The sequence below is a fragment of the Coloeus monedula genome (assembly GCF_965178545.1).
Source record: "Coloeus monedula genome assembly, chromosome: 5".
NCBI classification, from domain to species: Eukaryota; Metazoa; Chordata; class Aves; order Passeriformes; family Corvidae; genus Coloeus; species Coloeus monedula.
Window position 1 is genome coordinate 40,719,917 of NC_138785.1, and position 22,589 is coordinate 40,742,505.

The following is a 22,589-nucleotide window of genomic DNA, read 5'->3' on the forward strand; positions in this document are numbered from 1 at the left end:
TTCTCATTGGTTGAAATGCCAGTTCTTGATGTATCTCATAATGTCTGCTGGAGGATGAAATTACTCACAAGAGAGTGCCCTCAGAGAAGGATCAATGTTTTTATATTAATGTAAATTACCACTAATTAATGAATGCTGTAACCAATAAGGATTTAAATCCTTACTGTGTTCCTTTTTTTGGAACCTAACCTTCCTGTCAATATTTCAAGTTAGTAGTAAGATTAATTTGTCATGTACAGAAAACAGTAATAATATAAGCCTAATCAGTAGCATTTTTCTATGAAAAGCAGTGTTATTTTGGAGCAGAGAATAAAATAGAAGTTAAGGAATGTTCTTAGTTTTTACAAAATAATGTATATAATATCATTTATCCATATCACTTAAATAAATATCTTTGTATTTATGATTAATTATACTGCATACAAGCTTTTCATCAGTACCTCTTTATGTTATATTTACTGCAATATTAGAACAGTATGAGCTCATGGAAGTTTGTACATAATATTTGACTGCTATGTGTATAATTTCAAAATCATAGAAAATTAAAATATTCTGGACACGAAAGAGAGAGGTGAAAAAGTAATCACATGTACATGCACCCATGTGTCAGTTTGATTTTTGTAGAACGCTTTGCCACCTGAACTAAGGAAAACCAAGTTTTTGGTATGAATATGTGTACACCACTGCACTAACAAATGTATTTGACGCTTGTGCACTTGAATTGAAACCAGGTAAAAACTGTGCAAGAATGTATATTTAACAAGAAACAAAGACTAAAGTAGCAAGTTGCAGTACTATGAAAAAGCAAAGGAGAACAAAGACTTCATATCTGTCATGAAAGAAGTAGTTTGACAACTACTTTTTAGCCATCAGACTAGGAACCAAGTCCCAGAGCTCCAGAATGAAAACCCTCCTACTCATACTGTGAGTTTGGCAGAAGAGAGAATGCACAATGCATGTTCCTTAGGGTATATTTCTGTACCAAATGGAAAATTATTCTGAAAATCTCAACCCAGATAGCAATCTCTTTATCTGATGGCTTTTTGTTGATCAAATCAAAAGGAAAGAACTGGGGTCTATAGTATTGAAAGCATGATTATGGGAATAATATTTTCTGTTTGAGGATTTGAGAAACCCTCATCCTCTGAGGGTCACACATACATTCTGTAACACATACTCATCCATAATTTTTGCTAACAAATTCTTTTTGTGAATGCTAAATAGATAGGAGTCACAAGACAGGTAAGTAAACCTTACTTTATCATGCTCTATGACACAGTGAATGTCAAGGATAAGTACCTTGGCAAAACACATTGCTTAATTCATCAATAGGCAGATTTTCAGTTCTGTGTCAGTTTGAGAAGGGATATCTATTAGTACATAAATACTCTAAAAAGACTTATTCCTGTACAGCTTCTTGAAGTTTCTAATTGTCAGAATTTCACACATACACTTCTGAATTGTTATCTGTGTTTTGTGTAGAGGGAAACAATGAAACTACCGTGTAGTTTGAGTTTATACGGAAGTCAGTTGTCCGCTTGGTATATCAGTTTTCAGCTCACTTCCTTCAAAGTGATTTTCATGCAGTACTGCAGACTGTGTCTGCCTGAACACTACAATGGGAGATGCATAACCCTATTACCATTTTGCATGCACAGTGCATATGTGGTTGCATAAACACACTCATAAAGCCAAAAGCCATAGAAATAATACAATTAGTGACAATTAGTTTACCTGCTTGGGCTGTTACATTATTATATACTATTAGAATAAGTTCCTCTACACATGGTTGAGAGAACCCAGAAATCTGACTGATAGTGTCCCCAACAGGTTTTCAATAAAACTACTGGGATATATCTTTAGTGTGTTGTTTCCTGAATATTCTTGTCTCAATTGGGCAGTTGAATGTACGAGTATAGAATCATGGAACAGTTTGGTTGGAAGGGACCTTAAAGATCATCTAGTTCCGTTCAGAAAAATTGCATACTTGTATAATGACAAAAAGTTAGTAAAAGGTTGGGTTTTAAGTATATGAATGAAAACCAGAGTGACACTCTTTTATTACTTCAGTGATTAGAATGTTACAGTTTGTGTTTAATAATACATTTACAAAATTATTAAATGGCCACATTTAGATAGCTAGAGGGCATTAGTTCATATATATGTGTTTGTATACATGTTGCTAATTATGTGCACTAATAAACATAAGTAAGGAAGCAGAAGCTAAGATTTTTGGATGCCTTTCAATTGTATTAGGAAAGAGTCTGTAAGAAATAAACATCCTGATCCTCAGTTGCCCTAAAAAAGAAGCCATTTGAGAAAGAAAATAGTGAACCGTACATTTTATTTTAGGTACTTATATTACTTGCCACAAATCTCTTGAACATTTTCCTAAATATACCTTTGAATTGGCAGATGAGGTGAATTCTGGTGTCTTGAAGCTTATTGGACTGATGAAGAGTGCGAAGGTATTAAAAAATTCATCTTTATTGATAGCTGAGGGCAAAGCTTTTTTTCCCCATTATATATTTCAGTTGTCTTCTCAGTAAAGGTGTTTTGAACCTCCTGCTTCTCTTTGACACTTACACAAGCTTGTTTTACTCTGTAGTAAAGGCATATTTTCTGTGTCATTTAAACATGCCCCAGTGCCTGCTTATAAATCACTAAAGCAATACTACCAGTAAAGACACAATTGTATTTTCCAATTATTCATCTGCATGCTTTCTTATTCAGTAGCCCAGAATCTGTATTTAAAATTTGTGCTTTATTTGTTTAAACACTGCCAGATACTTTGATTTTTTTTTTTTAAACTTTGGTAAGTTTGACTACTATCTCTGCCTTAGGAACAGAGAGTGATGCCTACAATTTCTGTAGCTGTATTCCATGTCCTTACCTCATAACTATAAGTGCAATGCACAGGACATTATCTTCTGGTGATAAGAGTGGTAAATATAGCTTCAATTTGATGAGTTCTTAATATTTACATTCTGTTTCTATTAGAGTCTCAGCTTTCATCACACATTCACACTGTGCTTATGTGTAAAAGGAAATACAAGGTGTGCATTGAAATGATGACTCAATAAAAGAGTAAAGGTTTTGTCTGTATGTTCTTTCTGTGTGCAAATATCACATGACTGAGGCTCTAAGTGATCCAAAAGTGAATTTTTCAGGAAGTGTCCACTCCATAGCCTTTTGACTTAAAAAGAAAATTTTCATCTACTGAAGGAACATAATTTCTCATGTCTTGTATAATGCATAATTAATTTTTCAAGGTTTTCTCAGAATTTCTCAAAGTAAGATCTAAAGAATTATGGACTTTCACATTTTATTATGAAACAAGATTTTTGGGAAGCAAACATTTTGTCTTTTAGTGACCCATTTTTTTTTTAGCTGTGTAATGACAAGTAGGAATAAGCAAAAGAATCACTTTGAAATATGTGTTAATCAGGTAGCAGCGATCCTTTCTGACAATATAAAAAATGAGGAAGAAATCAAACACATCAAAATACATGCATTACACATTGTAACAGCACCTGAGAAGAAAGATACACTTATGCCTGTTTTCCATGAAAGGAACACAGCAAGTTTTATGAACTTGGACTGTAGGTTTTCTGTGATGTATACAAGCTATCGTTTGGGTTCCAAGTTTTTACCTTTTGTACTGCTAATTTCATGTTTTTATGTCCTATTCTAAAAATATACTTTTACCTTAACAATGATTATTTTGAGGCTACATAGAGTCACTGAAAGCTGTAGTTTTTCAAGGGTGTGAGCAGTAAGCTATTTAAACCAAAGAGCAAAATCAGTGGACCAAGGCAGTAGAAAGAAGTTCAGTGGACCAAGGCAGTAGAAAGAAGTTCAAGTTAGTTTTATAACTGAAATGAATGCCTCTTAAATATGAAAAATGTCACTGGGTTTCATATGTCATTCCAACTAGAAGTTCAGAATCTTAGAAGTGCTGAGCACTTATAACTTAAACTACATAATTAAACGTGAAAACTGCCTAGTTTAGTGATGATCAGTCTTTCCTTCTTTCTTTTGTTCTTTGGTTCTTCACTTACCTGATGGATGGTTTCATCTGTAGTTAAAATTACAAGCAGCAACTTAAGCTGGCACTGGCCTTTTTTTTCTAATTCATATCAGGACCTGAATTAACATGGTTTTGTAGGTCGTAACTAGATTTTTACTCTGGGTAACACATCTCTCACAAGTCAAGAATTTAAGCAAATCTGAATGAAGAACTAGAAAAAGCTATTCAGAAAAGTGGTGAAGCCTCTGTCCTTGGCACTGTTCAAAAGCAGCCTGGCCATAGTGCTGGGCAACCTTCCGTAGGTGTCCCTCACTAAACAGGGCCATTGGAAGTCACAGTAATGACTTCCAGAGGTCACTGACAATCTCAGTTATACTGTGATTCTCTGGTTAAATATTTGTATCCGGTTAGCAGTATTTTTTTCACTGTCTAGTGGGGATGAACTTACATCTCATTATATCATAGTTTAGTTTCAGAATCCTTTGTCATTTCTTGAGTTTCTTCAGTATTTAGCACTCAAATCTTCTGTGCTTTTTTTTCACAGCCCCTTCTCCAGGTTCACAGTCATGGTGCTTTCCATATGGTATGAAGGAATTTTATTAGAAAAAAGCCAGGAATTTCTGTCACTGGAGGAATTTGTGGGCATTGCAGTGCTGTTCCATTATTTGACTGCTGTAAACACCAGGCCTCAGTTGTGAGGTTGCAAGCAAACAAGTTTTCACAGTGCTGATATCACTAGAAAGACATATATGATCCATATTCCAAATGACTTAAAAGCTTCCAGGACTAAGCACAGGAACTTGGCAAAATAGAATTATGTAGAAATGCTGTTTTAAAAATAATATTAGAAAACCTTTGATCTGTGGCAAATATGCAATCTAAATCTGGTCCCTGATCTACTTTTGTTTACATAGCAAGTCCTCTGCATCAGCTCCTGAATATTTGAACATACGTTTGCAAGTAAACAGACTTGTTAATTTTTAAGCAACAGAACTAAATTTTTCCCTTAACATGTGACACTTTCTGGGGATGTACAAGTTTGGTTTTGCACATTCAAGCCAATAATTAAAACCAAGAAGAGTTGACACACCTCTTCAGTCAAGAATGTGGGCTGGCTATTTAGAATCACTCCTCTCCTGGGAAACAGCTACTTCTGCTTTGAAAGAGCATAGTTGTTGCTACACAACAATACATCAATATTTACTCTAGCTTTTATTATTTAATGCCTGTAGTGGGAATATTTAGAGATACCTTAAGCAACACAGAAGGATAAAGAATACTTGGAATTTGAGGTTCTACTGCTACAGTTACAAATAAATAAATAAATATTTTGGGGGGCTCAGTGGAGCTAGACACCCAGTATTCTGTAGATCTTTTGGTAGTGTAAGGACCTACAAATATTCTTATTTTTATTGTTAAATAAAATCTGAGGAGTTAAGGATCTGACCCCAGGGCAGCTGGAGGCTCTGTGGTAGCTCTGGGAAAACAGAGTAAGCAGCCCAGTATAAACACTACTTTAAGTTTTTAAGAATGGCCTAAATTTTCCTGCAGTCTTTGAGGCAGTGGTGAGGTTTGTGTGCTAGAGATTACATCCCATTCTAGAATGGATACATAAAAAAGCAAAAAGTTTCTATGTTATTTTTTACTTTCATGCTTTCAACTTTTATATAGGTTGATGTATTTTAGTTTCACATGAAGTAATTTTTGCTATTATTCATCACTGTAGAAAAAGATTTGTTATTATCATGTAGTAAAAGTCTAAAAGATGACTGACATACTTGTCATAGAAATCTGAGCAAGCAAATATCATTTTATTAGGTTGTATTTGTTATCCTGGCAAGTTGTTGGGCTGGCAAGAGGGATGGCAACAGTAAAATCCTGATTGAGCTCTCAGTACATGTAGCCTGTTATTTCAGTGCATTGAAAGTGGCATTAGTGGTTTTGTGTATAATCTATGAAGGGTTTTCAGATACTATCAAATAAGTCTGTTCTGTCTTGTAAGGTAGTATATCATTTTCTCCTGTTAAATGAAGAAATCCATCCTTCCTGGGTTGAAGTAATTTATCTTTTGTAAATCCTAGTACAATTCATTTTGCTCATACCAAGCTAACTTCATTCGAGGTTCCAAGCTCACTCTCACTGAGTCCCATCGTAAATATTTAATCAGATTTACATATTTGTATTTTATTTTTTGGGATTTTTTGTTAATTTCTGAGACTTTTTGCTAGGTAGAGGGCAGTATGTACATCAGATCCTAAGTATCTACCTTGGCTCCTGAAATTACTGGATAAAATTTACTGACTTTTCACTGCATACTAAGGCATAGAGAAGAAAAGAAGTAACAACAATACAAAAGACAGTACATTTTATTGAAAATGTAAATTTTTCTATAACTTTATGACATAGAAATTTGTCTTTCCTTTAAGGCAGGCAATTAAATGGGCAACAAATACTGGAGATTAAAAAGAAAGTAACATTATTTTTAATAGATACTGGAATGGTCAAATTTAATGATAAATAGCTAATGTTGTATTAATAAAATAGAGATTTTAGCTGGAATATTAATTTTATTGCTACATGTAATGGTATGCATTCATTCATACAGAATTAACCAACTGTGAGAATTTATTTTATTTTTCACAAAAAATTAGATTCAAATTTCCAGAAGAAATGGCCACTAATTATCAGCATGTTATCAATAAATATACTGACAATGTGAAACTTACCTATCATGGACATGAATCAGTTTCTCAAGGCAAATGTTGAGGACTTTGAATTACTAAACAGCTACATAAAAATACAGACTGTCTAAAAACTGGAAGTCTTTGTGCCAAAGGATATTTTGTCAGTGTCTGAAGTACATATTAGCATAGAGCATTTGTGAATTATTTCTTTAGGCCACATTTGTGGAACACTAACCAAAATATCTGTTAACACCTTTCTTAAAGATTGAATTATTATGCAGTTATATAAATCCATCCAGATATCTCCAGATTTAAGAATTAAATTCAAAAATGTTTTGCATTATGTGTAGATTTCAGAAAAAATACCTTCACCTCAAATATAAATGGAACACATTTCTCGTGTGTCTCTGTTAAAGTACTGCTTTAATTACTATGCACAAGGTAATAAACAAACCTACCATATGCTGCCAAATTAGTCAAATGCCAGGAAAAGCTAAATATAAAAATGGAGACAAACTTTTAATTACACTCTCTGAAAACCTTTGCCAGTAAGTAATATTATTTACTTGGCATTCTGCTTCAGTGTGAAAGGGCAGAAAATATGACCAAGTTAATATACTAAATGCTAATAAGAGAACTTTCCAAGAAAGAAGGAAAGAAAAATCTAAGAAACAAAACTCCCACACAACTAAGCTGCTATAAGATTTTGTTCTAAAATTATTTAAAACCCCGCACAACTAAGCTGCTATCAAATTTTATTCTAAAATGATTTAAATAAGAGTTGACTCCCAGAATTATAAATTATTTTTCCACTGAAAAATAAAAATAAGGAAATGAGTTTTAAGCAAAAGAATTACTTATTCAAATCATACTGGGAAAAAGTGTTTAACTCATGTTAGTTTTGGACTCTACAGAAACAGCAGCAGTGGTACTTTGAGGGGAAAAAAAACCCCCAACAAACTGAAAAGATAAAACACTTTGAAAGTATAATTTCTTTCCCTCTCATATGGCAATAGAGGATACTCCTAGAAATAGTGCCAGTGAGGTAAAGAGGTCTGATCTAAACCTACTGCTGCCTTTCTACTTGTACTGTATTCCACAGGAAAAATGTATTATATCCCTATTCCACAACACCACTAGACCAGTAGTTAGCATCGTCTAACAATGAACCAAACTCCTTCATGCAAGTGAAAGAACTACAGATTTCCCACAGTTGCTAATATTCATATGACTACTTTATTGTACTACAGAGAATAGTCTGTCACTTCCTCATCTTTTTCCACATTTATAGAGGAAGACTCAGTATTAGCTAAACATTTAAATCAGACTTCAGTGGAACTAGTCATCTGCCTGTAATTGTATTTCTTTTTCTTTTAACGTAAATGTGCTCTAAATGACAGTGACATTTAGAAATAATTACATATATGCCATATTGCATCATAATCTACATCTAGTACAGAACTCTTCAGTGGACAACCCTGATTTTTTTATACTAGTAAATTTTAAAGACTGCTTTGGCATGAGAACCACAGTGAAAAAGAGATCACAGTACTATTAAAGGATAGCTGTGTGCAGACTGTCTATTTGGACTGCTTTTGAACCCACATTACCCTGTACTATCCCCAGGAATGGCTGAGAGATTGGGTCTGGCCAGTCCAGGGTTCCAGTGCCTGGATTTAAAAATTTAAAGATGTACCCTATGTGCTCATGGTTATGAGTGTTATTACATTAAAGTTAGAAAAAAAATTATGGTCCTGATGTATTTAAATTAATAAGTTATGTTGGCATCAAGAAAACAAATATTTCAGAGCACAAAGAGAAACTACAGAAAAAAATGCCTTGTAACAGGTTAATTCAATTACATATGTTATCTTAAAAGTATTTCTTGGTACTGATACGCAAGATATCTATCAACACAAAAGGTAAAACCTTTTAAAAATGCTCTCCTGTAGAAATAACTTTAATTGTGAACTCCTACTCCTTTAGAAAATTTGGAGACAAGTTCTGCAAAACTTTATGAGTAACCTTTAATATTGTTATTTCACCAAAGACAAGTGACTCCAAGAGAAGTTCACACAGTTTTATAGCTGAACTTCTTCTTTGGAGAAAGTGTTATATCCAAATCCTGGGATTCTTACAACTTACTTATTCTTCATTCAGATAGATTCTCAGTGAAAGAAGCGCTTCGTTCAGTCCTGATTACATTCAGTTAATGGAAACAAAGACTTGGTAAAGTTACGTAAATCTCAAAATACTACCTAGTAAATGTAATTTGGTTAGTCCACATAAATGTAACTTTAAACTCAAATAATTGATAAGTATTATAGGTAAGTAAACATCATGAGAAAAGTTATTGCTTCAGACTGTTTTTTTAACATTATTTTATGGAACAAAAAATGCGGTGTAATCATCATACACCAAGAAATGCAAAAATGAATAATAGAATTGTTTCCTTGAATGCCCTTCAATGCTACATTATTTGAAATGGAAAAAAATTATTGCTCCTTCATTGCTGTCTAAAACCCATTAAGATTATAAACAATACTGCAGCTGACTGGGCTGTTATCTTAATAGGGTATTCATCAAAGTCTTTGCAGATTTGCAGTACAATGTTTCTCAAACTGAAACCAGAGTATTATTATGCAAAATTTTAATTTAATTCATATTTTATAAGAACTATATTGAAAGCATAGAGTGTTCCTTCGATTTTTTAATTGCTTTGTCAGTGTGATGACTTGGAGACACATTATGTGTGCACTATATCCTTTTCCTGTCTATAATGTTGCCTACAGACAAAAATTACTGTGTGTTTGTTCAACCAGCGGAAAATGTTTCATATAATTATAATATCTACAGTTGATTGTTGCTCTACATACAGAATTCTCTCTATTATAGTTCTCTTACGTACTACAGTAGATTTTCACTTAACATACATTTAGACTATGAGGAGATGCTCTGAAATTATTTATTTATTCTGTAAGTGTATGGGATTTTGTAGGTGAGTTGAAGCACTTCATCTGTGATGTAGTCAGTAGAGATGGATCAATCAAATTTATGGGCAAAATTACCTTGCTAGATATATGTTTGGGATTCTTACTGATTTCTTTTATGTGCTAGTGGTCTCTATGAGCAGGACAGTTATTTACCCAGAGAGAAGCCTACCCTGAACCTGGAGTTTTGATAATATTTTTCCCCCCCAACACAAGTGTTTCTGCATCAGGGCAAAATTTCCCCTTTGGTGTTTTAGCAAAACTTTTCCACATGCTGAATATTAGGGTTTCTTTGGTTTTTTTACCAAATGATTTTAGTTATTGTGATAAGCTCTTATGTACAGAATAGATTTGACTGATACTGATTTATTTGGCGTAAGATTATTTCTGGATATCAGGTAGTCAGTAGTCACTAAGCAAGGAACATTGGCATAGTTCAGGCCCACTTAAAACAGCTTTGCTAATGTAATTGGGAGCAGAATGAAATCTGGGAATCTCATTTTTCAGATTCATGTGCATGCTTTCCTGTAGTTTAGTAGTCTGTTGTTACAGTGTGTTGCTTCTGTACAGCATCTATATTTATCTAATTTTATCTTAAATGACAGCTTTGAATGCAGGCCATGAATTAAAGGTTTTTTATCATTCTTAGCCTCAAGAACAGTCTTTGTATCAGTGATAACATTGATATTATTATTACATTTCTGCTCTTGTCTTACATGTATTCATCTGTAAACGAAAATGCAATTTTTACATCTTAAATTCTGTAATTATGAATTCTGTAGCTGTTATAATATAATAGAGTTTTAGCAAGCCTACATTGCCAGTTTAATTATGCCTGTATAGAGTTTGGGATTATATCAAGTCTGATCTCTGGAACAGTTATTTTTTAAGCAATACATGTATTTAGTTTGATTTTTTTACATTAGATAATTTAGAAAACCTACTCCTAAATATTTGCAATTAATCTCTATGGCATATATCTGCACACCATACTGCACTGTAATATTATCCGCTGTCTTGCACAACAGTGGAACAGGATTATAAAACCATATATTCTGCATTGATATTGGCTATTTACTGGTTGCAGATCTTTGACTAAATTCATCATGTTTGTGTATTTTCTTAATATTGTTAATTTAAAACCAGGGGTTATCGGTTAACCAGCAATTTTCTGTTGTGATTAACAGTTCTCATATCACTTTTTGCAAGGATATATTATAATCTTGAAAGAAAAAAAAAAACCCTAAAATTTCTAGTTGATTACTCTTACCCATCTAACCAAATCCTATGTACATAGCTAAATGATTAGTTGTGTTACAAGGAATGGCAGTATCCCCCTGTGCTCATATGACACTGTTGGAATACGTTTTAATATGTAGTACTGAAATAATAATAAACCTCCTGCATATATTTTAGCAGTTGCTCAAAAGTATGAAACAGCAACTTAGGAAAGAAAGCAAATTAGTTTCAGTCAGTCATAATTATTCTTCAATATCTTGCGAAATGCAAAGTAAATGCAGACACAAAGAATGCTGATTGTGGTCTTAAATTTAATATATGTAAAGTCCTTTGGAGTCTATTAAAAAAAAAAAATCACTACACATATTTAGCAAAGAGAAGGGATGCTTCCAAGGGCAAAAATACCTGTTATCTACTTCAGGACAGCTGCTTTATCAATAGTTTTGGAATTTCTTGTATTGCATTCTTGAGATAATTGTATCTTCAAAAACTTCTCCTTCATACTCCTCAAAAAAAAAGACCCAAAACCAAGCAAACAATAAAAAATGGGGTTTAAAAATTCTCCAATGTGGTAAAGAATCACCTTTTCCCAAGGAGTCATAGGTGTGACTAAAGAATCTATAGTTTATATGACGTAGTAATATTAATATTAATATTTTGCATTTTTTTTAGTTTATTTTTTATTTAACCCTTCCTGAGCCAAGGTTTGGGCTTGTTTAGCAAAGCTGAGGTGGGGTTTCTTTTTTTAGAAGGCTGTAAGTTGTTATTATAAATTTGAAGTTTTTAATATGTAATATAGATTGAGTAATGATTCAATACTTTCTGACCAGAAATCACTTATATCACCTCAAAGCATGTAGAACCATCTGATTATCAGCTATGCTTTGGGATGCATAGAATGCACTTGAATGCATAGAATAAAACAAATTTATGTGGAAGTGATTTTAAGGATAAATATCTCTTTCTTTTTACTCAAAGGGGATACATTTTAAATCTTAGCAAAGATCAGTATTGCTCAGGCAGATTCACTTTGATTTCTTTTCCTACCCCTTAATGAAAAGAAGCTGGGTTAGCTTTTTCTTGTGAGGCATAACAGAAGATTATTTTCCCTGCATAAAATACAAAAGAAAAAAACCCTGAATTTTATCATTTAACTTATTGTCTCATTTTTATTCTAGCGCACCATGGCAATTTAATTTTAAATATTTTTTACATAATCTCTGTAAAAAGGTGCGAACTACAATAATTGTACATTAAAGAATACCCAATTATTATTCATTTCAATATTATCAAAGTTGCAAAATAAACTGATCTTAGTAACAATTGTTTATTGCAGAAGAAGTTCAATGTGCTTCTCTTATCCTCAAAAAAACATGTCAAGAGTCACATGTTAAAAATCATTCAGTAGCTTTGCTGACTTGTAATTGCAGAGATAAACGATTTTCTTGAAGCTGGAAAATATATGTATTATTCATCAGCATTCAATCTCTCCATGTGTGTTGAGATGTATTTGAGAGCTACCCTCATCAGGAGACTGGAATTGAGATTAATATGCTTACATTGATTTCTCTGTATTCCTTTTCTTTTTTTCAAGACTGTGTTACTGGATTAAGAATAGATTTTTTTATTTCCAGATAGTAAGAACCGTGACTTCCTGATGTGGATGGACTATTAGAAAAGTATGTTGAGCATAGAATCAATTTATTTTTTTCTTTCATAGTTCTGGTACCACGTATTTTTGCATGATTTTTGCAGCAGGTCATAAGATCAGACTGGAGGGCTTCAGTTTTCCTCTTGTATCTCCTCTCAGTTTCTTCCTTATATTACTTTTTTGTTTTAATTTTCACCTTTTACAAAAGCAGGAGTGTCCCAGTCTTTCTCTTTTTATATTTAAGATGTTTTCTTATCAAAATGCCTTGATAATGGTTGTCACTTATTCCCATAGACAGCAGTCTGGGACAGTGTGGCTAAACCTGTTTAATTAGGAGGATACTAGAAGGCAAATAGGGTGTCCTGGAATGAGGCAGAGGATGGTATATACGTGTGTTTAGTCTCTCAGTAGCTCCATTAACAATAACATTAGTGGCTTCATTCCAGAACCGTGGGATGTCTAGCTACAACCTGCCTTTTTGTATAGAAAGACAGACTACATAACGACAGGCTTTTGTTTCATTTTGTTGTTTGTTTTTCTAGCAGTTAGTGGTGCTAGTTCCCAAACTGGCTTTTGCAGCCCCTAGTATCTGAAATCCTTGAGATTTGTCATTTCCAGGGTGACTTGGATAGTCTATTGCAAGGAAGCCGTAGGTCTGTGAGATTAACTCAAGTCTGTTATAAATATTACACTGGCATGAAAGGAAAAGTTTGAGGCTGTAAAATCAGAGAGAGAGTGCTATGAGAGAAAGCCATAAATAAGAGGTTACACTCTTAAAATATAGCTGACTTTTGCTCTTGTCACTTGAGGAATAATTCTTAGACTAAAGTACCCAGGGGTTAGACTGCCTCAAAGCAGACAGGTCCTAAAACAGCAAAAGTGATCAGTTTCATTCTAATTGGGTATAATGATCATCAGAATCCATCTAAGCATGTTTAATCTTTAAAGCTGTACCAAAGTACTTTGAACTTCCTTTTGTTTGTAAAATTTATTGTCTAATCTATATTAGACAATGAAATACTGTTCTTGATTGTAAAGCTTATCAAGTGTACAGATACTGTGATATTTTTTACTAGAATTCTCTATTCTTCATATGATACTTAATTGCTAACTTTTTTCTCATGGTAGAGAGTATAAAAAACGTTATGAGATATTTTCTGGCTTGATTGCAATTTACCAATTCCATATCACTTAAAGAACTTGCTATGTTTTTGCTGAGAAAATACATGAAAAGCAATTTCTTTGTCACATTTATAGTAACATAGTACAGCAAAAAGCTACACCAGTATTGCAAAAGAACATGCTCTGAACAGTTTAGAGGCTTTTGACAACAACCATCTTTTAATCTGTTCTTGTTTTCTTTTGCTTGTGATCTATATATTATTATGACCATGAGTCATAATGATTTTACAAAACAAAGTAATTTTTTTTTTTCATTTCAGCAGTACAGAAAGTGAATATATGTTTGTTCTGTGACCCATTTTAGAAATGTGATGTTTGTCCTTTATAAAATAGGAGACAGTAATTTCTATTGTGTACCCTCAACAGCTTCAGTTTCAAACAGGAGACATCAAAGTTCTTTTAATATGGAAAAGTTAACAGTTAAACCTGTAAAAGTAATTTTAAGTAAAAGTCAAGGAATGTCTCCCAAAAGTGCATCTGTAAAGGCTTCTCATAGAAACCAGGCAGGGGTCTTGTTAATTTCCAGACACTCAGTCATTCAAGAATGCCTAATAATCAAGTTCAGTGCTGGTAAGATTTTTCTAAGACTGGAAGGAAAGGGAGTTTACTGATAGCAGGTCTAATGTGAATCATTCTGGCTAAAGAGATTTAATACATTATGGAAAAAGAGTTGAACAGTTTGTTTAGAGGACAGGGTGTGAGAATTTCAAGTGCTTGTAAATCATAATTGTGTGCTTAAAAAAAAATCATAGAATAAAATTGTATCAGAAGAAGGAAGAAATTCTCCCTGAATACTAATTCTGTCCTGTCACTGTCTTCATATTCTTCCTATTCTCTCATAAAGTCTGCATATCAGAGAAGTAAATTCCATACCCCTAATTATTTCCACATGTTTATCAACAATATTTATTTATATTTTTCTTTTGTATCCTAATACAACTTAACTATATTTAATGCATTTATAGCCTTGAACTAAGTTTCATGAGAGAATATAGTTTTTTAGAATGTAGCTACACTTACAACAGATCTTGTGATATTTATCACAATTTCTTGTGATCAATTTATCACAAGATCCTGTGGTATTTATTCACCATCTGAAGAAAGGATGTGATTTCTGTAGTCCTTAATGAATACGAAAAAGGTATCTGGGTAGGCATTACAGTACCACTGCTGCAATAACATTTTAGTATTTTGTAGTTGTAGTACATTTTTTCTTGTTTGTGTTCCAGACAAGGAACGTAGCTGGCTATCAGTCAGAGTAGTTGTGTCATTTGACTATGATGGCCATTTTGCCTACTTTGCTAGGCATTAGTTTTCTTATTTCTTTTGTTGACTGTATTCAAGTCAGCGTTTTCAATTTTTTCAAACATTTCATGCTTGCTTTCAATGATACATCTTATAATGTGGTACACAATGTGCCTTGATAGCATTCTGTGACCCATCTTTTGGCTTCATGTTTCTGCCTTCTTTGTGTAATTGTTGCTTATTGATTTGTGACAAAGTAGTTCTGTCCTAATTGTCTTCCTCTGTTGTTTCAAAAAGCTTGTTAGTTACAAAGAACCCTTTTTTTTCGAAAGTAAACCTTCAGACACAGAGTTCTAAACTATACATGTACTTATATCATCTTTAGTGAATGTCCTTGGAATCTTGTGTACAATTTTTTGCTTCTGACAGCCTTGTATTCCATTAGCATTCTTTTTTCAACTCTTTGTAAATGCTAAATTTCAGAAAGACATAAAAGTTTATTGTCTGATTATTATGTTTTCATTCTGGTGAAAAGGAAATGCACTGTTACCAATCTTTACCACAAGCCACTTCTTATACTAGATTACACAAGAAGTCAAGGTTCACAGTGTTAAGCAGTTACTGCTCAGGACTAGATTTTACATGTCTGATTGTGAAGCAGAATTTGGTATTGAATACAGAATCTTGTCAGGTTGAGGAGAGCCATTGCTTTTCTCATGAAAATTCATTCACTTTTAGCTGAGTTACAAGCTGTAGAAAATCACGTGGACAGTTAGCCTCATTTCTTCCCTGAAAATGACATAAAATGAGGAAAAAATGCATGGAGTCAACCAGTTGTTCAACAGCAATAATAAAAGTGTCACCTTTTTGCTTCTTGTTGAATGAGGTTTTATGGCCTTAGTAGAGAGGCAAATACAAAATATACATCCCTTTTATAAAGACTGTACAAGAGAGAAATATTTTCAATACCTGAAGTGTGTATTGCTATTATGTTCTATGGACAAGTCCAATAGTATTAGTGGCTCCTTTCTAACATTTATTTTTGATAACAGACTATAAAATGCAGATACAATAATTCTCCAGCCAAACAGTTGCATATTTAGTAATAAAAAAGAAAAAAAAAAAAAAAAAGTGCTACACCACAGCACCACAGATGTAATGCCAGAGAGAAATTCCAACAATGTCAACTCATCACTAAATTTTTGAGGAAGAACCACTAAGTGAAGCTTTTTAAGAACGTGACACCTAGGCCACACAAAGACTATAAAACAAAAATATGGACTCTTTTCCACTCTGAAGAAATATTCTGGATACTAAGTTATTGGTACTTACTAAATATTTCTGATACCTCTTTTTTTTTTTTTTTCCCCAGGTGTTTTTTAAAGTATCTACTTTACTAGAATGTTAAAGGAAGAGATAAATAAAGCAGTAATACATTAAGCAGCAATGCCGGAAGGACAAAATAAAAACTGAAATAAAAAAAAAAACAGCTGGGATAATATTATAGCTGTATTTTATTATAGTGGGCTTAGTATGACTTCAAAGCATTCAAGATGTCTGCATGAAGATTACATTGCAGTTATTAGTTGATTTCCTTCACCCTTCACTTTAAATTGCTTTCTGAAAACAGATTCATTTCAAGCATATTTTTCATGTAGTAGTAGCTTTTAGCAATTAAGTCTCCAAACAGGTTACTTTGTATTGCATGTTAATATCTAGTCCATTCCAAGATCAGATTCGCTTACTAAGCTGGTCAGTGAGATTCAGCAGTGGCTCAATTATTTGTATTCCATTCCATTTATCTTAAGAGCATAACTGAGATATGATTGGAATAAATACTTAATATGCCAATTTAGATATACTGACTAGAATGATAAATCAGGGGAAAATAATGTTATAAACATGTGGTTAATTTTATATGTAGTCCTAAAAACATATAATACTGTTTCCACATTCTTAAGATAGTAGCATGGAATTTTTTTGAAATTTGTCAAATTGAAATAAGATTATTTTTATTTAAATCTCCTTTGTATATTATATGTAAGTTAACATTTGCTTATTCTCCAAAAGAAAATAAGTGGAATTCCATTGTTCCTAAGGTAAGGTGAAAGAATTACATAATTACCTATTCCTGTCATATTCTGAGCTACAGCTGCAACTTCTATATGCATGTTAAAAGATTGTTTTCGTGTGTGTGCTGAAAATTTCTTTTTTCTCCCCTTCTTACCTGTCTCCGTGTAATCTTAATTTTAAGATGGATAACATCTGAGGGCCACTAACTTAACAAAACAGATGAGAAAGAAAGAAACAGTTGAGAGAGAAGTTGAAAATCAGTGAACAGATACCAAAAAATAGTTTGGGATTGCAAATGAACAAAAAAAATAGGCAAAGATCAATAGACTGGAACAAGGGAAATGCATAAATAAAATTAACCATAAAGGAACACAGGAAGGAAGAAAATGTGTCTACATAGAATATATCAGCAGTAGTTCAAACTGCAGAAGAGAAATTAAATCCAACTGGTATTTCTCAAACCATAACTTCTGTCACTGCAAAAATGAAAAAAGATGGGGGAAGGTTGTCAGTGAATGAAATACAAAATCTACCGTGGAAGCACCTGCAACTTTACCAGCAGGTTAAGGACAATCAAGAAGACTTAAAATGAAAAGGTGGTATTTACTGAGCCTTTACATACTTCTACAAGGCTAAACTAGGCAAGTCTATTAGAATTAATCCTGAATTTGTTTCTCCTTTTATTATTTTTCTTCCACAAACAAGAACTTCCTCAAAACCTGCTCGCATTCTTTATTTTTTGTCCTTCTGATGTCAGTATTAGATTCAGTCCTCTGTTGACATAATCACACATTAAATAATCTAGTAACCAGTTAATGAGATTCATAAATCTTACAACAGGTTAAATCCTCCAGAAGAGATTTTTTTTTTCATTTAAAATAAGGTACTTCATATCACATAGTAAATTTTTATCCTAGTATTTAATCACTGGGCTGAGGCAGAAATTTTTGAAATCTGTCTATCTGAAGTTTGTGAGTGGCTTTTTCCTAGGGCCAGCTTTTCAAAGCTATTAAACATCCACAGCTGTAACAGATTCAACGTAAATTCTGAAAAATTATGTTGCTAATTGCCAAATCAGTAAAGGCCAAAGCAAATTACAAAGAAATATATGCAAGACGGTTCTTTTAAACACCATATAAATATTAAAAAATGTATATATTAACACATAGAGTTTATATACCTATATATGTATATATTGTTATATATGTTGTACATATAGTGTGTGTATATAACATATATTGTATACATTTACATTTCAGAAAGTCTAAAAGGTTGAAACTATGGTTTATTGTGATTCTGTGACTAGTGATTCAGGAAATACTCTGTTTTGCTTATGTTTTATAGTAAGAGGCTGGTCAGTTTTGAGTTATTTTTTGAAGATGTGTTAATAAACATTCTGTTTCAGTTTGTTTCCTAACAGTAGGAAATCACTTGTGGACAGGTCCTATCCCCATTAAGCATTGGTGCAGAAATGTTCAATGGTTATAATGTATACTGAGCTGATTTTAAGTTGGCTGTGAACAGATACTAAAAGTTATCAGCAAGCACAGTCTATTTCAGAGCGATCTGTTGCAAGTAATTTTCCTTCTGTCCAGAATTGCCTTAATTTGACCTGGTGCACTTTGATGTTCAGCAGATGTTCTTTCAGACTTAATGTGATACCTTGATAGCAGCAAAGTTTCCTACAAAGGAAACATACTGATGTAGTTTAGAGATACTGTAGCCAGTTTCATGGAACTATACTGAAAGGAGTACTCCCTTCTTAAGTCTTACTATACCCGGTCTTCTGGGAAGTGTGGGCTGAACAGTGAGGTGGATTGAAAACTGTTTGAATGGCAGATCCCAGAGGGTTGTAATCAGTGGCACAGGTTGTAGTTGGAGGCCTTTCACTAGTGTTGTTCCCCAAGGTTCAAGGTTTCCTGAATCACTGAATGTTTAGTTTGTTCATGAATGACTTTGATGAAGGGGCAGATGCCTCCTCAGCAAGTTCAGTGATGACACAAAGCTGGGAGGAGTGCCCGATAGCCCAGAGGGCTCTGCAACCCTTCAGAGGCACCTTGGCAAGTTGGAGAGATGGGCAGAGAGGAACCAGCTGAAATTCAACAAAGGCAAATGCAGGGTCCTGGGGAGGAATAACCCCAGGCACCAGCACAGGCTGGGGACAACCTGCTGGAAAGCAGCTCTGTGGAGAAGGACCTGGGGGTCCTGGTGGACACCAAGCTGTCCATGAGCCAGCAATGCCCTTGTGACCAAGAAGGCCATGATATCTTGGGGCAGAGCATTCCAGCAGGTCAAGGAATGTGATCCTGCCCCTCTACTCAGCCCTGGGTGAGGCCACATCTGGAGTGCTGTGTCCAGTTCTGGGCTGCTCAGTACAAGAGAGACGTGGAGCTCCTGGAGTGAGTCTAGCCTAGGATGACAAAGATGATTAAGGGACTGGACCGTCTCTCTTACGAGGATAGGCTGAGAGAACTGGGCCTGTTCAGCCTCAAGAAGAAATGTCTGAGAAGTAATCATCAATGTCTGTCAGTATCTGAAGGGAGGATGCCAAGAGGATGGATCCAGGCTCTCCTCGGTGGTGCTGAGCAATGGGACAAGAGGCAATGGGCAGAAACTGATGCACAGCAAGTTCCACCTGAACAGGAGTGTCTTGGGGTGACTTTATGTTGTATCCCATATTACTGCCCATGCCCAGAAATTAGTATATATGCCTTTCTATGCCTTGAAACAGAGCCTGAGAGGGGGAAGGAAAAAACTGAGCAAAACTTCTTCAAAGCAGTTTTGCAGCTTTGTTTTCATGTTTCAAGGACACAGAGGTACAGACACCTCTGGCTTCTAACTTCTTTAAGAACTTCTTTAGTGTGGGTGACTGAGCACAGGAGTAGATTGTCCAGAGAGGCTGTGGAGTGTCCCTCACTGGAGATACTCAAGAACTGTCAGTGCCATGTGCTCTAGGATGACACTTCTTGAGCAGGGGGTTGGACTGGGTAACCTCCTATGGTTACTAAATACATTCATTATCTAAAACCAGAGATTAGCAACTGGAAAAAGGGTATTTTACAAAGTCTAGTATGGATCTCCAGTTTACAGAGATATTTAATATTACCCGGATGTATACTATACACATTTCTAAAAAAATCTTTTTAAAATTAGAATCTTTGTAAATGTGTTACTGATGTGTCATTGTTAAACAGCTCTCCAGGAGGTGATGATAAGTGTCATTTTAGAATAAACATCAGTGATTGCTATCCTAATCATTAAGAAAGAGACAAATATTTATCTATAAAAGTTTAATCACTGAAATTTGAACGCAGTATAACATTTTAAGTAAATGCCTGTCATAAATAAGTAATAAATAACATTATAATTTAAAGGACAATATTAAGTAGACCCAATTAGCACAGAAATGTCTACCCTCTCATCTTAATATATAGTTCTTCATTATATGACATTTAAAGTTTCTGTAACTTGACTCTCAAGTATAATACGTCATGACCATTCTCATTAAAACCAGCTTCTCTTACAGCACTTACAGTGTTGGACTCCTACGGATAACATAATGAGGGTAGAATGCATTTTGATTGAGTTACCACTAGGGAGAAATTTAATTTAATTAAACTGGTCTTCATTAAAGTATTACAGTGAAGTAAAGTAATTATAAAAGCATGTACAGTATTAGAGCAATCCTGCTGTTTAAAAGAGAGAGAAGGTTCATGTTAGAATGATCATAATTTTAAAAAATCTGTGTTCCAATAATTATCTCAACACTTCTAAAACATGCCTTTTAAAATCTGGTGATACACATATATCATTTAATAGCTAATGCTATTCCATCTGCTTGTAATTTCTGCCAATCTAACTCTGAAAACAAACTTCTGGAGCACCATTCTGCTTTGTACAAACATCTACTAAAATGTCAACATAAAAGTGTGGATGTTGAATATATTTAGATGTTTAAAAATAGATAAAAACACAAGGAAATCTCAGATTTTTGAAGATTATTTGTTTTCGCTTTAAAAATGTACTTGTTCTTATAGGATGTATTTTTTCTTATGCTTTCATTTACCATAAATACAATACCCCTGTGCAGTTGTCACACAACTAATGCATGCTAGAAATGCAAAGCCAGCACATACAGGTCAAGAAGTCCTTAAGAAGGTTAGAGTAGTTTTCAGATACAGTACAATGACATTACTACTCTTTTATTGTTTTTTCATTGGGTTTTTTTTCTCTGTTTTTTTTTCTTTCTCAACCCCATTCACTATTGTTGCTTTCTTATTTCTGTGTGAATTTTCCCACTTGGTTCATTTTACTTTGTTTTGGCATTGTGACTGGCAGTTTTCTTGGGCAACAGCATAGGCTGGATTTTGGATGCTGTATCTGCTCCAAGAGATAACAATGACTTTCCAAAGCAGTTGGTTTAAGCTCCTCATCATTATGAAGGCAAGATGAAGATTGTGAGTCATAGTTGTTTTGCCCACCAGTCCAGGAATCTCAGCTCTCATTGGCTTCAGCATGGAGTCCAGGTACAGTAGGCATCAATTCCGTCTTTGAATGGAAGCTGATGTTTTTTCTATTTAATCAATTTTTAATTGGAATGCTCCATATTAATTTGTTGCATCCGCTTTCCAATGCAGCATATTACATTTTATTCCAACCTGTTGTGTGTAGATCTGGAGATTTCATTTTTCTTCTTTATCGGTTGTAACAGTTTCATCTTTTGCACAGCTTAAATATAATCCAAACTTCACAAAATTAAAGGCAGAATTGGTACTGCTGATCCTTTTGCTAACTGCATCATGTCAATCCAATCTCTGTCGCATATTTGACCTTCCTGCTTAGTCTAATGGGATGGAGCTGGAGGTTTTATTATAGTCTCATCAAGTAGCAATCACTCAAAATAACACATTTTGTCCTTTTGCTGTATTCATTACCTTGAAATCCATTCCTTGTATTTTATATTCTACATAACTCTCAAATTGCCTAAAGGATTTACTGCATTCCCCAAATAAGGTGCTTCTAAAATATTTCCTGATTATGGATTTAGAGTCTGATCTTTTCGTTGTCTTGCACTCTCTGCAGTAATGCTACACGTCCTGTGTGATTTTGTGAAGACAGGCTGGGTATCCAGTGTTAGCAAATCAGAATATGACTCTAAGGTTTGGGTGGTGAGAATGTGCTATATATAGCTGCTGAATTCTAACAACAGGGAGGCCATTGCTGAGCTGATACCAGGCCTTCTCACAGTGACCACTGCTTCATTTTGGGAATTTCTTATGTGCAATTTGTGATTGCATATTTGATAGTAAAGTAAACAATTCCAGGAATGTTCCTGGACACTGGAACTTTATCACATATACTGCTGAATTGTTATTATGGCCTTTGGAGTATTTTCTGGTTATGGCTTTGGGTTTGCACCCTTGCTCTTGCTCCTGATGCTGTGCCACAGGCATAAAGCTCTGACTGCTGGTCCTAGTCCAAGGGCTGGTGCTTGC